The following is a 13820-nucleotide window of genomic DNA, read 5'->3' on the forward strand; positions in this document are numbered from 1 at the left end:
GAGATAAGTTAATGAAATTCTTGTACTGGGCAGCTGATTTATCACTAGAGCAATAAATGTTCTTGATTATTCTTACTTTTGTCTTCAGATAACTCAATCAAACACATTAGCAAAATATGAACAGTGATGGTATCATAGCGGAGATGCCGCAGATCACACATGTATTAATAGTTTGATGTTCGCTTTCACAAACATAGATGACAAAAGGATGCATTTTAGCCTATTCTTCCAATGAAATCTTTGCACAGCGTCTTACACACACACACTCACACACAAAATGAGTAGTTGTCAGCAAAATCCATCGATATGATCGCTTCAATAATCGAAAAATTGTCTTCGAGCTGTCTAAGGTATATCAAGTATTATAATAAACTTTGATGTTATGACACATAGTGATGGCTTGTCAAACTGGTAGTTTTCAAAATCAGTTCTTCTGTGATATATGCAGTTGCATGGCATGTGCATGTCTGCAATGTATTCCTGTCAATATAGATCCATTGGTTATATTATGTGAGTTTTTCTGGATCGTAATCTTTGGAAACATCTCCCAAATAAGATTCAAGTTGTTCTTCTGGGCATTGCTCATAGCATTGTAGTATACAGTCTTTTGCTTCCAAATTAAACATAGGTTTCGTAATCAGTTCATTATAATAATTTTTATTGGTGTTGTTGCAGCAAATATCAGTTTCAGCAGTTTCAGATTTTGGAGAATTCCACACGATATACTGAATGTTCCTGAAGCACCAACTGTAATGCGCCACTTCGGTCGTAGGTCACAAATTCTCGAAAAATTGAGTTGATTGCCGTATTGCTTAACAATAAGCTATGAACATTTGTTTCAAATTGCAAGGAAGTAGACGTTTTTGGTTATGATTTAAAAAAAAAAAATCATTGAGCCTTACTGCAATATAGTCATTTTTACTTGGGCGCAGACGAGAAAACTCATCATCCTGAAGCAAACTGAGGATATATATATATATTTAAATTTAATAATTGAGCTGTTTTTCTTTCCTATTCGCAGGTGTTGCCAAAAAGTCAGCTTCTACCTTTAAGTTTCTAGCCTGCTTCATCATTCTAGTTGAACCAGTTACTTGGAATTAGGATCAGAATCTAAACTTTCTGGGATTGACTTTAAATTTTAATTTTAAGTTCTTCAGTTAAGAAATTAAATGTCGACTAAAAGCAGGGAATTCGTGTTACTATTCGGTTCAAAATCTCTTGTCGTCGCGAATTCTGTCGAGGAATTTGAAGCTTAAAATATACAAAACGATAATCATGCCTGTTGTTCTGTATGCCTGCGAAACATGGTCACTTACTCTGAGGGAAGAACATAGACTGAAAGTATTTGAGAACAAGATCCTGAGACGAATATTCGGACCCAAGAGGAACGGGAATGGGGAATGGCGGAAACTTCATAACGAGGAACTACATAATTTATATGGTTTACCCAACATTGTTAGGGTCGTCAAGTCTAGGAGGCTTAGGTGGGCGGGTCATGTAGCTAGAATGGAAGAAAGTAGAAACGCTTTCAAAGTCTTGACTGGAAGGTCAATCGGAAAACGACCATTAGGAAGACCTAGGCGCAGATGGGAGGACAATATTAAGATGGATCTCGCAGAGATTGGAATACAAAGTAGAAACTGGATGCAGTTAGCTAAGGATAGAAGTCAGTGGAGAGCTTTTGTGAACGCGGCATTGAACCTCCGGGTTCCATAGGCCATAGAGTTAGTTCTTCAGTTAAGATGCCCACGTTCTTGCATTTTTCACTCCGTGTCCATTTGTTTTAACATTATCGGTTTTACTCACACCAGCAGCTGCTGCAATCACCTTAATAATGCTGTTCTGTGCTTTCTGAACTTTTCCACTAATGTAACCCATTGAATTCCCTTTGCTAATTCGTTAAAACTTCAAAGGTGACTCTCCAAGTGATGATAATGAAATATTTGCTGTGTAGCAAGCATTAACAACATTCATGTTCTCAATAGACACCGATTCTTGCTCATCTTGAGGGGTTCTAACTGCTTTTGAGCTAGCTCCCATCTACAAGTGGCAGAAATTTTCTGACATGGCTTGAAAACGTTGTTAGTTAGTAGCGTTAACCTATTGGATGTTGAAATAGTGATTACAGGAGGTCTTTCATAGGAATTGAAGTTTTGTCAGCAACGGAGCATGATGATAGGAACAAATTTAGGCATCTTCTTTGAAGTTAAGCCCGGACCTGCGTTGTAAAAGCTCCTTCAGTTGGAGCAGTTAGTAAACAGTAGTATGTAAACAACAGTATCTGACGAATGGGTTGGAGATGATCAGAAAAGTCTATTGTATACTTACGAGATAAACCAGAGCACTGGGTAAATAACGGCAATTTGTCTAACATTGTAAACAACTCGCTTTACATATTGTACTACGAATAGCGGAAGCGGAATATAGATTATAATTTTTCATCACCTTATAGAAAGGCACCCCTTAGATTGGTTATCATGATTACACAACGTGATGCTAGAATCGTGGGAACAACACGATAGTTATAGTGTACGATCTCAGTCGATTCCTGAAATTATCAATTTGAATATTTTATTGTAAAAAATTTTCTGTATTCATTTAACTAGAAGACGAAATTACATGTACAGTTGCAACAATATTTTTATTTCTTAGTATACTCTAATTTACAAAGCAAAAAATCAACAGTAACATTTAAATTACTATATAGTTATTGTTGTACGTAATATGGAGTAAGATCTGTATTTAACTTTCTTTATATGACTGTGTAATATCCATTTAAAGCTTTATTCAGAGCTGCACAGTATTGTATTCTTACAGCGGTATGGCATTAACATGGCAAGTGCTACTACAATATAAAGCATTAATAAGTTAATGTTTTGAAATCCAGCCTAGCTTGTTATGAACTAACCGTATCCTTGTACTTTTTTTTTTTTTAAATAATCTAGGTTATAACTAAATGCCTAATGTAAACGAGTGTTATCGGCTGTACAAAGGAAAGATCATGATGTATCTATGGGAAAGAAAAATAATTACTTCACTTCTACCGAACGTTACGAGGTGGCACAGGTAAAGTAGTGGAAATGTATTTAATGTAGTGAATTAGGATATTAATTGCTGATGATAAAATCTTCTATTAGTTTGATTATCCTCTCGAAATTCACATACAAACTCTTTTCTACATTCTGAGAGATTGAAGTGAAGTATGATTTTTTTCACTCAAAAGATCTGATTAAATTCCACAGTTTGCTCAAAACTTGCGTGCTCTGTATTTCAAATTGCGTGCTCAGTTGAACTTTAAATAAATGTTTAATTTAAAATTTCATGCTTAAACCGTGTTCACATGAGGAATCGTTTTAATAAATGAGGATGAAATAATTGATACAATGACATCAAAGCAGAACGAAACAGAGAGCAAAGGTTTTATCCTGCACAAATCTCATATGACCTGGTATTTTACTGGTGGCTTATTCACTAAAGGGTAATGTCTACAACTGAGTCGCAATGAATGTTGATCAATTATAGCATAATGTTCTCTAAAGAAAATTAAGAAAATCGCATTACATTTAAATCCAGTTCTCTGTTGTCACAGTTTTTTAAGATATTTGAAATGCGTAAGTTCTCCGATTATATGATATGACTCATTTTTTTTTATCATTCGAAATGTTAATTGATCGGTTGCTTTACATTACGTTTTTATTCAATTTCAGGTCTTGAATACGGTTCATTTGTCTTGTTCACGACTATAATGCAAAATCATCTTGCACGATTAGGTCTTCCCCTGTGCACTTCATTCCGTAATATTGCCATTAAAAATCATTTCGAGCGTTGTGCATATGCACATTTGAGCCTCACTTTGTCATTGATGAGCTATTATAGTAAAGGTATCTCGCAGTGATTATTATTTATATGTATGTTGTGTATTCTAAAGTTCATGGTAGTAGATTTTGATTGAGTAGCAGGTGGATCGTAGCAGTAATTAGAGAATATTGTGGTGTCGTAGTTCATCAGCGTTGTTTGTAAGGTGTCAAGAAATTAGTAGTTAGAACAGTTTGGTATAAAATGATAGTGTTTGCGTAAGGTTGTAGGGAAATGTAGATAATGTCTGTACGTTATTCTTATATCTACTACTCTAGAGTATTCTAAATGGACACATCTGTATGAAAATGATCTATTGCATAAAAAGAAACATCCGTTTGTAAGTCTTGTCATCAGGCCAAAACTATATTGTGTGTCGATACTATTTTTTCGTAAAATAACTGGCCACCACCTCTGGTATGTTACAGGTGTAACCAATTATCGAAAATTAAAAGGTTGCCAGACTTTTATATAACGTTTCTTTTGAATTGATGGATGTAAAAGCATAAAACTTGATGCGTGGTGGTGAATTACAGAATACGAATCGTGTGGGTGAGCAGTGAGAGATCACAAAAATATTGACCACCCTATAATACTTGAATACATTTGTTATTTTTGTTTACTTGTTCAAAGAAACTGAATATATTGGTTTCTTTGACATACGGTTGTGAACTTAGCGATTCTACTAAGTATAAATCACTCCAATTCAATGTTCAAGAATTTGCAAAGAGGGAAGGGTTATGAAAATATCTGGGAATAGTAAATTATTATTTATTTCTTCTTCACACTTGCTAATGCGGATGAAACTGAAAAAAAAAAAAAAAGTCTGATTACTTGACTGTCTGAAAAAAATTCAGATATTTCATAATGCACTTACATTTTCCCCTGCTAATTCAGTCCAATTTTTTCTGACATATACCGAGTTAGTCAAAAAATGTAGATACACCCTTTGAACTGTCGTAAACGATTTATTTTCCAACCTACAAGAAACAATAACACAGTTGGAATTCTGTCCCGTAAAAGACAGAGGAGGGCAAGGATTAAAAAACAAAATTAAGAAAAACGTTGATATGGCGAAGAATTGAAGAAAATTGTATAAAGAAGCCGTATCGTCGGGCGGTAAATTTTCTTTAGCATTGATGATGAAACAAAGGTCAAGTGAAATTTATCTGAGGTGAATGCCAATGAATATGTATGTCTCCGTTGTACCACGTGTACAACTCCTATAGAAGCAATGCTACAACCGACGTCCAGATGTCAAAAGACAGTGGTCTGGCAGACAGTGGCACACAATGGGAGAATGTTTTCAGCATTTGTGACCAATGAAAATGGAAACATACGGTATGTTTTTCAATGCCTGCGGAAAATCCTGTTGTCATGGCTACGTAACCTAAACATTAGTAACCCAATCTTATTTTGGGCATCATCGAATTATGAGCACAATACCATCCAGTTGCTGGAAGACAGTCACATCTCATATGTTGTGCGCATGGACAACTCAACGTCACTGCCCCAGTGCTGATCCATTGAGCGATTTAGTGACAATAAACCTGAATCATATGAAACAGTTTTGTATGATAACTGTCGTAAAGAATAATCGATTTCAATACGATTTAGCATTTATTTTCTTTGATGCTTCCCAATCATTCTCATCACTTTAGATTGAAAGCAGTCAGTATTTACCTCCACGTGTGTTTCACGATCACTTCGCACAAAGTACCCGATTATCGTGAAATATAGTGTGTATTTTCGTTGAGGCTGAAGAAAGGCAAAATATTTTTACACGTCTTTTCTGCCCATGAAATTTTACTTATTTATTTATTATTATTATTATTATTATTATTATTATTATTATTATTATTATTATTATTATTATTATTATTTGCGAAATTTCAATTTAAATGACGGTAAAACCGTTTGCACCCTCTTTATTTTTCCTTTTATGACATGACTCTGAATTAAAAAGGCTCATCAATAATTGAGTATTCTATAGAAAAGAAAAAGTTCAAATAATACAGCAGTGGATTGTACAGTTCGAAGAGCAATGTTCAATGCTAAAAATATTTCATTTAGAAAGATTACGAGAGTAAGTACTTAACGCTGAAAATATAGCGGTTAGATTTTGTTCCATAATGTTAACAAGTACAAACTGAAGCGTAAATTAGTTACATGTTTTAGGAGCTTAAGCCACAATTTGTGTGGAGCATAGGCCGAATATTTTTTTTTTTTTTTTTATCACATTTATAAAAATCTATATAATTCTAGGAGAGGAAGTTACTTATGCGGTTTCGCAAGGTTTCTATTTAAAACGTGCGGGTATGATGTAATAAAAAAGAAAGAAAAGATTTTGTAAATAGAAAAAAGACTTTTTACTGTCGTATTAGGTTTATTACACAGCCAAAAGCAGTTCACTTCTTTAATCTTTTTGGCCCTGGCGGTAACATATGTGTACATCGTGTTTTAAGATTAATATAATTACTCTGGAGGATTCAAAATGGCTGGGTTTTCATGTCAGCATTCTTTGAACTTGTCTAAATCACTTTCCACCATTTCTCTAGTGCTTTTATCTGTTATCAGGAAACTACGTACATTTCTTGTAGAGTACTTGCAGGGACTATCACGATGGACGAAGCTCAGCCACGTAGGCTGTTTTATTCTTGAAACAAACTATTTGCAAGAATCCTTTTTCTGCTTTAGTGATGTAGATCACAGTGATGCTTTCTAAACTATGTAGATTACAATGATGGTTTCGATTAATGCCCTTTTGTATTTTGCATACGAACTTCAGCCCTAGTACACGCAAATTGTACGTCCATAATTCTCTAAATATGACACTCGCAAACAAAATGACGATTGTATTTCATTTGTTAAGTCAAAAATAAAAATAGGACAAAATAAAAATAAAATCTGTGAGTAAACAAAAAATCGGCTGAAAGGGTTAATTCTGTAAACAAAATCCATAATGGGCTCTGCTAACAGAATATTTGAAATCCGTAGAAAAAAAAAAAAAGTTTCTCGAACTGATAATGTAGTGTAAGCATAGTTTTGTAGTAAAACAAAATTGTTGCTTTAGTGCTATTATATCATTTTTTCTTTGTTCAAGGTAATATTGTTTTCTTGCTCCCAAGTGTGAAATTAGTCAACGTAAGTGACATGATGTACGCTTATCAGGCACTCATAATGTGGTTAGGCAATGGAAATTTCATCAGTAAGAAATTGGGTCGCATAACAACTTGCAGGCAAATAATACAATGCAAGTACGAAAACCAATCAAGATTGACAATCCTGGATCGAACCTAAAACTTGTAAGTACTATATATTATAAGGCACTTTCTTAAGTGTAGAAGCCATTATATGGAAGCAAAAATATGATTGAATAAGCGAATGGCAAAACAAGAAAGCCCAAATTGTTACTTTATCCAGAAACAATACTTGTTTCCATCAAGCGGCAGGCATTTAGAAGCAAAAGGCTCAATTCGCGGAAACATGGCGCTTGCCTTCTTTTAGGCTTCCTTTTTGGGGTCTTTGCTTGGGATAAAAACAGCCTATGAGTTGTTTTGGACCGTTTGCAATGTTTATTTCAACCCATAAGGTTTCACAGTCCTTGCTGTATAAGTCTTTATGTTCTTTACTTTTTAGTTTAGAGTTATACATATCATTACACCACCACCACGTGAACCTCTGTCCCGTCTGTATATAGTAAAGTTATCAGAGAATGGCAGTTCATAATCAAGCACATCATCAGTCATCCAAGTTTTAGAAATAACTAAACAGTCATATTCTAGAAGTTCAGGTAAATGTATTTCACAGTCACTTAGTTTGTTTTTAATGGAGCGAACGTTTTGATAATAGATAGAAAGGGCATGGCCCTCACTGGGCCCAGGATTGGCATGAACATCGTCACTAAGCAGAACGATCAGCAGTAGGTGGTGCCATCTATTGATAGATTTCTTACCTGAAGCTGTCTGTCCGGAAGAAGAAGGTTTCGTAATGGCAGTCCAAAGAGCCTTTGAAAAGGATGATACAGAAAAAGAAAACATGCTTTCGGAGCAAAACAGGTCACAAACACAACACTGAGAGCCACACTGTTTTTCAATGTCATACCATCGTACAGATACAGATAACCAAAACGCTCTAACACACGGGCAAATCAGACAAGAACTTAAAAATATCAGAGCAAAACAAAACACCGACACACTACTAGACGCCATCTTGAACTCATCCAGAATATTCATATAGAATGATAATTCATTTCATTGCAACTGGAACATATACATTGACCAGCAAAATACTATGACCATCCGCTACTTATTAAACGAAGTTGTCAGGCTGACATAAGAGATCCGGGGCCGTTTGCCAGACGGTGACGAGGATCTCACTCGATCAGTCAGAATGTTGCTTGTGCGTAGATGGGAAAGACCGGCGATATATTAGTGTGAAGAGATCAGATTGTGAAGGCCAGATAAATGGGAATGAGTTTCTCGGCAACAGCACAACGTATTTGTTCGCGAGCTACCGTGTTTAGTGTCATCCAAGGGTGGGAAAAGGACAGTTAAATTAGCACCAACTACAATACATGGTACGACCACACCTCATTAAAAATGTCGGACGTCGTAGATTGGTCAAGGTTTGTACAACGGGATAGGGCGCAAACCATAGCACAATTCACAGCAGAAAATAACAAAGTGAACGAAGTTTAAATGCATCTGTGCACACAGTTCACCATACACTGTTAGATATGCAGGTGACGTCCCATATGTGTACCAATATTAACCGCACGGCAAAATCAGTAACGACTGGAATGGGTACGTGCTTGTCATTAGGTCATAGAGCAATGGCACAACGTTGCATGGACCGATGAATCACATCATTATCATCATGACCGATGACTAGGTCAGAATCTGTCGTCGTTCAGGTAGACTTTTCATGGCTTCATTATGATTTGGGAGAGCTTCTTATGGACACCCATGGGCCTGGTAATGCGTGTGGAGGGCACCATGACGGCTCCTAGTTATCACACGTCATTGTTGATCACGTACACATTCATGTCGGCCATATTCCCAGCTGGAAATGGCATCTTTCAGCAGGACAACGCTCCTTGTCACAAGACCAGTGTTGTACTGTAATGGTTCGAGGACTACAGTGTTGCTGCAGCGGGCCCCAAACTCTTCTTACCTTAACCCAATTGAACACGTTTGGGGTGTCATGAACGTCGGATCCGAGCTCATCGATTCCCTTCGTGCAATGTACTGGTGCTGTCCTAGGAGTCAAAGATGGACATACTAGATATTAAGTAGATGGTCATACGCTTCTCGCTGTAAGTGTACTGTATATCGCACGCAGAAATACCAGTGAGAGACAAACCTATACCATTAAAAAAAGCGTTTTTTTTTTTTTTTTTGTTCATATTTGTACTTCTAACGAGATACACTAATTTTCGCTTCGAAAAAATGGTAATGAAAGAGTTAAATCATTGTGGGGGTATGAAAAACAGGAGCACATTTTGCAACACTTATATTCTCTGCATGTGAAATATTAAAAAAAAAAAAAAAAAAAAAAAGGAAAAAGAAAATTGTTTGACGCTACGAGTAACAAATGAAATCCACTTGTCCGTAATAATTGCATGTCATTTGAGATTCCTTTACGAAGGATGTAGGACGAAAATTTACTTGGGCACATTGTCGTGCATGCGTTTCCACGAGAGAGACAACGACCTTTTCGAATTTGTGCGCGGAGAGGGGGGAGGGAAGTGCTTGTTTTATTTGCTTGGACATAACTTCTTTATTCAACATAGGTTATTGATTCGTACTCATATCACTTTAATGTAAAACGTGAACCTTGTATTCTTGCATCTAATCTGACTAAGCACCAAATAGAAGCAGACACTGAAATTTTAAAAAGAGTTGAAATATGTATTTCGAAAGTTATTTTTATTATCGTAATAATTAACATATATTGTAGCTATAATACAAGAAAAAATAACAAATGTAGAAATATATATTGAACAAGAAGTTAAGTACCGAGGTGATATACATACACATTTCCATTTGTAGCTTCCAAAAAGCTATAACTTTCAGTTATTAACTTCCATACGAAACGTAACATATGTATCACTAATAGAATAAGGTTATTATTTCCCTTTGAATTAAGGCAATTTTTAGTTACCAATTTTAGACAAGAACATATTGAATAAATATATATGAAGTAGTTTATGTAAATTTAACACTTCCTATATGGCAACTGGTAAGTGGGACTTCTGGTTTGTCTATCTAATAAATTTAAATAATGCATAAAGAGAATAATTTTAATTTACCTGTAACAGCCCTTAAATATGCCGGATGGTCCTTAAACACTTCTAACTTCAAGTGGGGCGTTCAAATCAATCCGGAACTTTTGTTAAAAAAATAATTAAAGAACTTGTTTGAATAAGTGGAAACGCCATTTATTTTTCCACATAACCCCTGCCCCGGTTATACATTTATCCAGCGTTTAACTAAAGCCTCGAAGGGTTCAACATAGAAAGATTTGTCATTCACATCATGTCTGATCCATTCTAGGACAGCCTGCTTCACTTCATCACCACTCTGGAAATATTGAACTTCGAGATATTCTTTTAGGAGTGCAAACAGTGGAAATCACTTGGCACTAAGTCTGGCCTATAAGGAGACCCCTAAATTCAGTGCAGACTTAAAACTATTGTGCCAGTCAAAGCGGAAACTTGTTTTGGAATCCAACGTGCATACACTTTTCGGAACAGAAAATGGTGATAAAGTATTGTATTTACGGTTCCTAGCGAAATATTACACACCTTTTCAGTTTCATAACAGGGTAATGCAACCATTTCCAAGGATTAGATGTTCAGTGCTGAATGTTCCCAAAAATGAATGCTTGTGGGTTGAGATCCATCACAATGTGGGTGGTTAGTGACGTGTGTATGGCTATCTTTAAAGCGCTTATACCAATTATATGTCTTACATCACTCAAGTATCTTTTTCTCTTTCTGTAACAGCTGGTAGCACTTCTAGTACGGAGGATGCCGTTACACGGCACCACCAATTGGTTACTGGTTTATTAACTATATTTTTGTTTATGACCTAATCACTTATAAAGTCTATTATAGTACAATTCTTCATCTGACTTAAGAGTAGAACATCATGTCATGCGCACAGAAAACATGTGTAGTGATCACTGGACTTTCCGAGATCACTGCTGGTATTAGCGAATGGAAGTAACCGTGATTTCCTATAGGTGTAGTAACTACTTGTCTAGTTGTAAGACCCAAGTTCAAGGACCTTGGTTTTTATTTGATTTTAAAGAAAAGTTGATCGAAACTTATGAAGGGTGCTTGAATATGAGTATAGCGAAAAAAAGCTTTCATATTAGTAGTATGTGTCATTATTCCACTCCTGTACACTTTTTTTTTTTATTTACTTGCGTTTGTGTGGTTTTTTCTTATCTATCTTACTTGTAAAACAATAACCATTGTTTTCAAATAATCTTGTTATTTCTATTTAATAACTCCTCAAGCATACAATCATTTTGCGTGAGAAGCAATTAACATTGCTGTGCTACTCCTTTTTCATGCCAGGGTCAACCTTAACGAATCAAGCAATCAATCTACTACTTCTTTTTATTGATGATAGATTTTGAGGGCATGATACTCAGCGGTAAAGAACTCATCTTTGTTCGAGGTGTCCGTGACTCGATTCTTGAGTTGAGTGTGAGTTTAACGTCCCGTTCAGCAGCGAGGCTATGTAAGACGTGGACTGCTGATTAACGTGGAATCCGAACCACATGAGCTCCCGCCGGGAATCGAACCCGGGTCTCCCACACCAAAGGCGCGTACGCTAACTGCTTAGCCAAGGAGGAACTCATGACTGGATTCTTGTTTATGTGAGTGGGCAGTGGACATCATCGTGTCCGTGGGTTTTCAGGTTCTCTCGTTTCCTCCCACTTTCTTATTCCACGAATTCATTCATAATCATGCGTGGGAGACCCGGGTTCGATTCCCGGCGGGAGCTCATGTGGTTCGGATTCCATGTTAATCAGTAGGTCCACGTCTCATATAGCCTCGCTGCTGAAAGGGACGATAAACTAAAATCAACTCTACTCATTCATAATCATTTCATTTCATTAATCATACTCTTCTTCTAAAGGGCATAAACATTGGACGTTAAACCCAAGGTATTATACTACTACTACCTCTTACTATTATTTTGTTTAATCATATCATTGAAACCATCTCATCTTGTTGCTTTGCTCAAGTAATTCAGGATTGTGTAAATTCCTATAAATTAGTATTTAATTTAATTAAGAGAATTTATTACTTCTTTTTTGCAAAGAAAATACAGTACCCAATTGTGTACAGTGAGCCCTCATTTTCCTCGATCGGTAATTTAGAAGTAGAGCATGGCTTCCTCTTCTTGCCGCTCTACTAAAAGGGCTTGCATCTTTATGTTACGAGATCAGTCTTGGACTTTTCTTTCTGTATTGTTGAACATATTCACTTTTGTAGATATTTCAGGTTTTATTTTTTGTGGGTTTTCAGTCACAATTAAGAATGATGAGGTAGTTTTTTTTAAAAGACTTCACTTTGTTTTTATATGTTATCCCTTTATCTTTTAGTTGGGATATAATATTCTGAGTTTAGAAAATCTAAAACATCTCAAACCTTTGAAACTACTTCCCATACGCACTTATTTTTGTATTCATATACTTTTAGTTGATATAGTACAGAAGGTCGTTTCACGTTCATGGTAACGATTTCGAACACCAGAAAGCAGCACGTGTTCACAGCAAAGAATAACCAGAATTGGTAGTGCGGAAGTATTGTATGTTGACTTGCAAAGAGGACGGATAGTGTATGCGTGAGTGGTTACATGGCACCGAAAATCCCAGTCTTCTGGGAGGGGTACCTATGTGCTCTTTCCTACATTGGTTATAGTTATAGCCAGACAATTAAGCAGTGCAAGACGAAAGCATTCCATATGTCAAAGATGGGCATCAACGCGGTATTGAATCGCCGAAAAGCGTGCACCGTACCTGTTCATGGAACCAGTCAAAGTGCACTTCGAACATATCAGAAGCCTAAGCGACCCCCGCTGTTGTGCGGAAAGTGAGCTGCCTGGTGCGAAGGGAAAATCCGGTAATACAGGTAGTGCAGTGTTCTCCCGCAGCTGTAAATCGCATCATAGTCGAAGATTTACAACTCGTGAGAAGGTTCAAGTGCATGAGCAGCGTGCTTCCCATGTTCAGGAGAGAAGACCAACAGCCTAAAACTCTAGGAACGTCATCTGGCTGGTGACCGCTGGAAGTATGTAGTGTCACTGGATAAAACATGAATATATCTTTCGGGATATGACAAAAAAAAAAAGGAGGGGGGAAGCACCTTCTATCGTCCACGTGATTCCAGAGGTCAATCTGGGTACGTGAACGTGCTCACGGTTATTGGTGGTTACTGCTATAACGACATACTTCCATTGCGCAGAGTGACCAAAAGGCTAAAATCAATGCTGCCTATTACAGAACATTTTGAAGTCACTTTACAGACATGGTACTCCTTCTCTCTATGGCAGTGACACATCTCTTGTTGTCATCCACCAGAACAAGCATCCAGTCATACGGCAAACTCCACGCGGGCATACATGGATCTGATGGCTGGTGAAATGGGCATTCGTGTAATACCTTTTACAGATATCCCTGTTAAATCCCTCGATACCTCTCCCATGTATTTTTGTGGGTTTCCGTTTGTGGAAATGGGCCTTGGAAAGCAGACGACCCCGCACAATTGAGGGTCTTTGGAAAGCTTATCAGGAATGGAATTTTTTGGGCCTAGGTGTTTTCAACGCAGTCTCCTGCAATGAAAACTCCGCTCCAGGGCAATTGCTGCAAATCAGGGGGGGGGGTATGCGATACGGTTTTTCTTAAGGTGAGTTAAAACTTCATTACTGGACGTGAAACAACCT

General features: G+C 36.8%; 1 protein-coding gene across 16 annotated transcripts in view; it reads left to right on the forward strand.

The window, feature by feature from the left end:
* LOC145686241 (uncharacterized) overlaps positions 1–13820 on the forward strand; it is a 180593-nt gene that overhangs the window by 27362 nt on the left and 139411 nt on the right. For 6 of the 16 annotated variants that reach the window (XM_081759334.1, XM_081759344.1, XM_081759333.1 and 3 more), the window contains one exon: positions 2946–3066. The exons of 5 other annotated variants lie outside the window; for them this stretch is intronic. The gene's annotated coding sequence lies outside the window, so the exon portion shown is untranslated. Of the gene's footprint in view, positions 1–2945; positions 3067–3707; positions 3882–6958; positions 7161–13820 lie in introns of all 16 variants that reach the window. 5 more of the 16 variants (XM_081759345.1, XM_081759335.1, XM_081759343.1 and 2 more) reach the window with 3 other exon arrangements.

The sequence above is a fragment of the Thermobia domestica genome, chromosome 5 (assembly GCF_964235325.1).
Source record: "Thermobia domestica chromosome 5, izTheDome1.hap1.1, whole genome shotgun sequence".
In the NCBI taxonomy this organism is placed as follows: Eukaryota; Metazoa; Arthropoda; class Insecta; order Zygentoma; family Lepismatidae; genus Thermobia; species Thermobia domestica.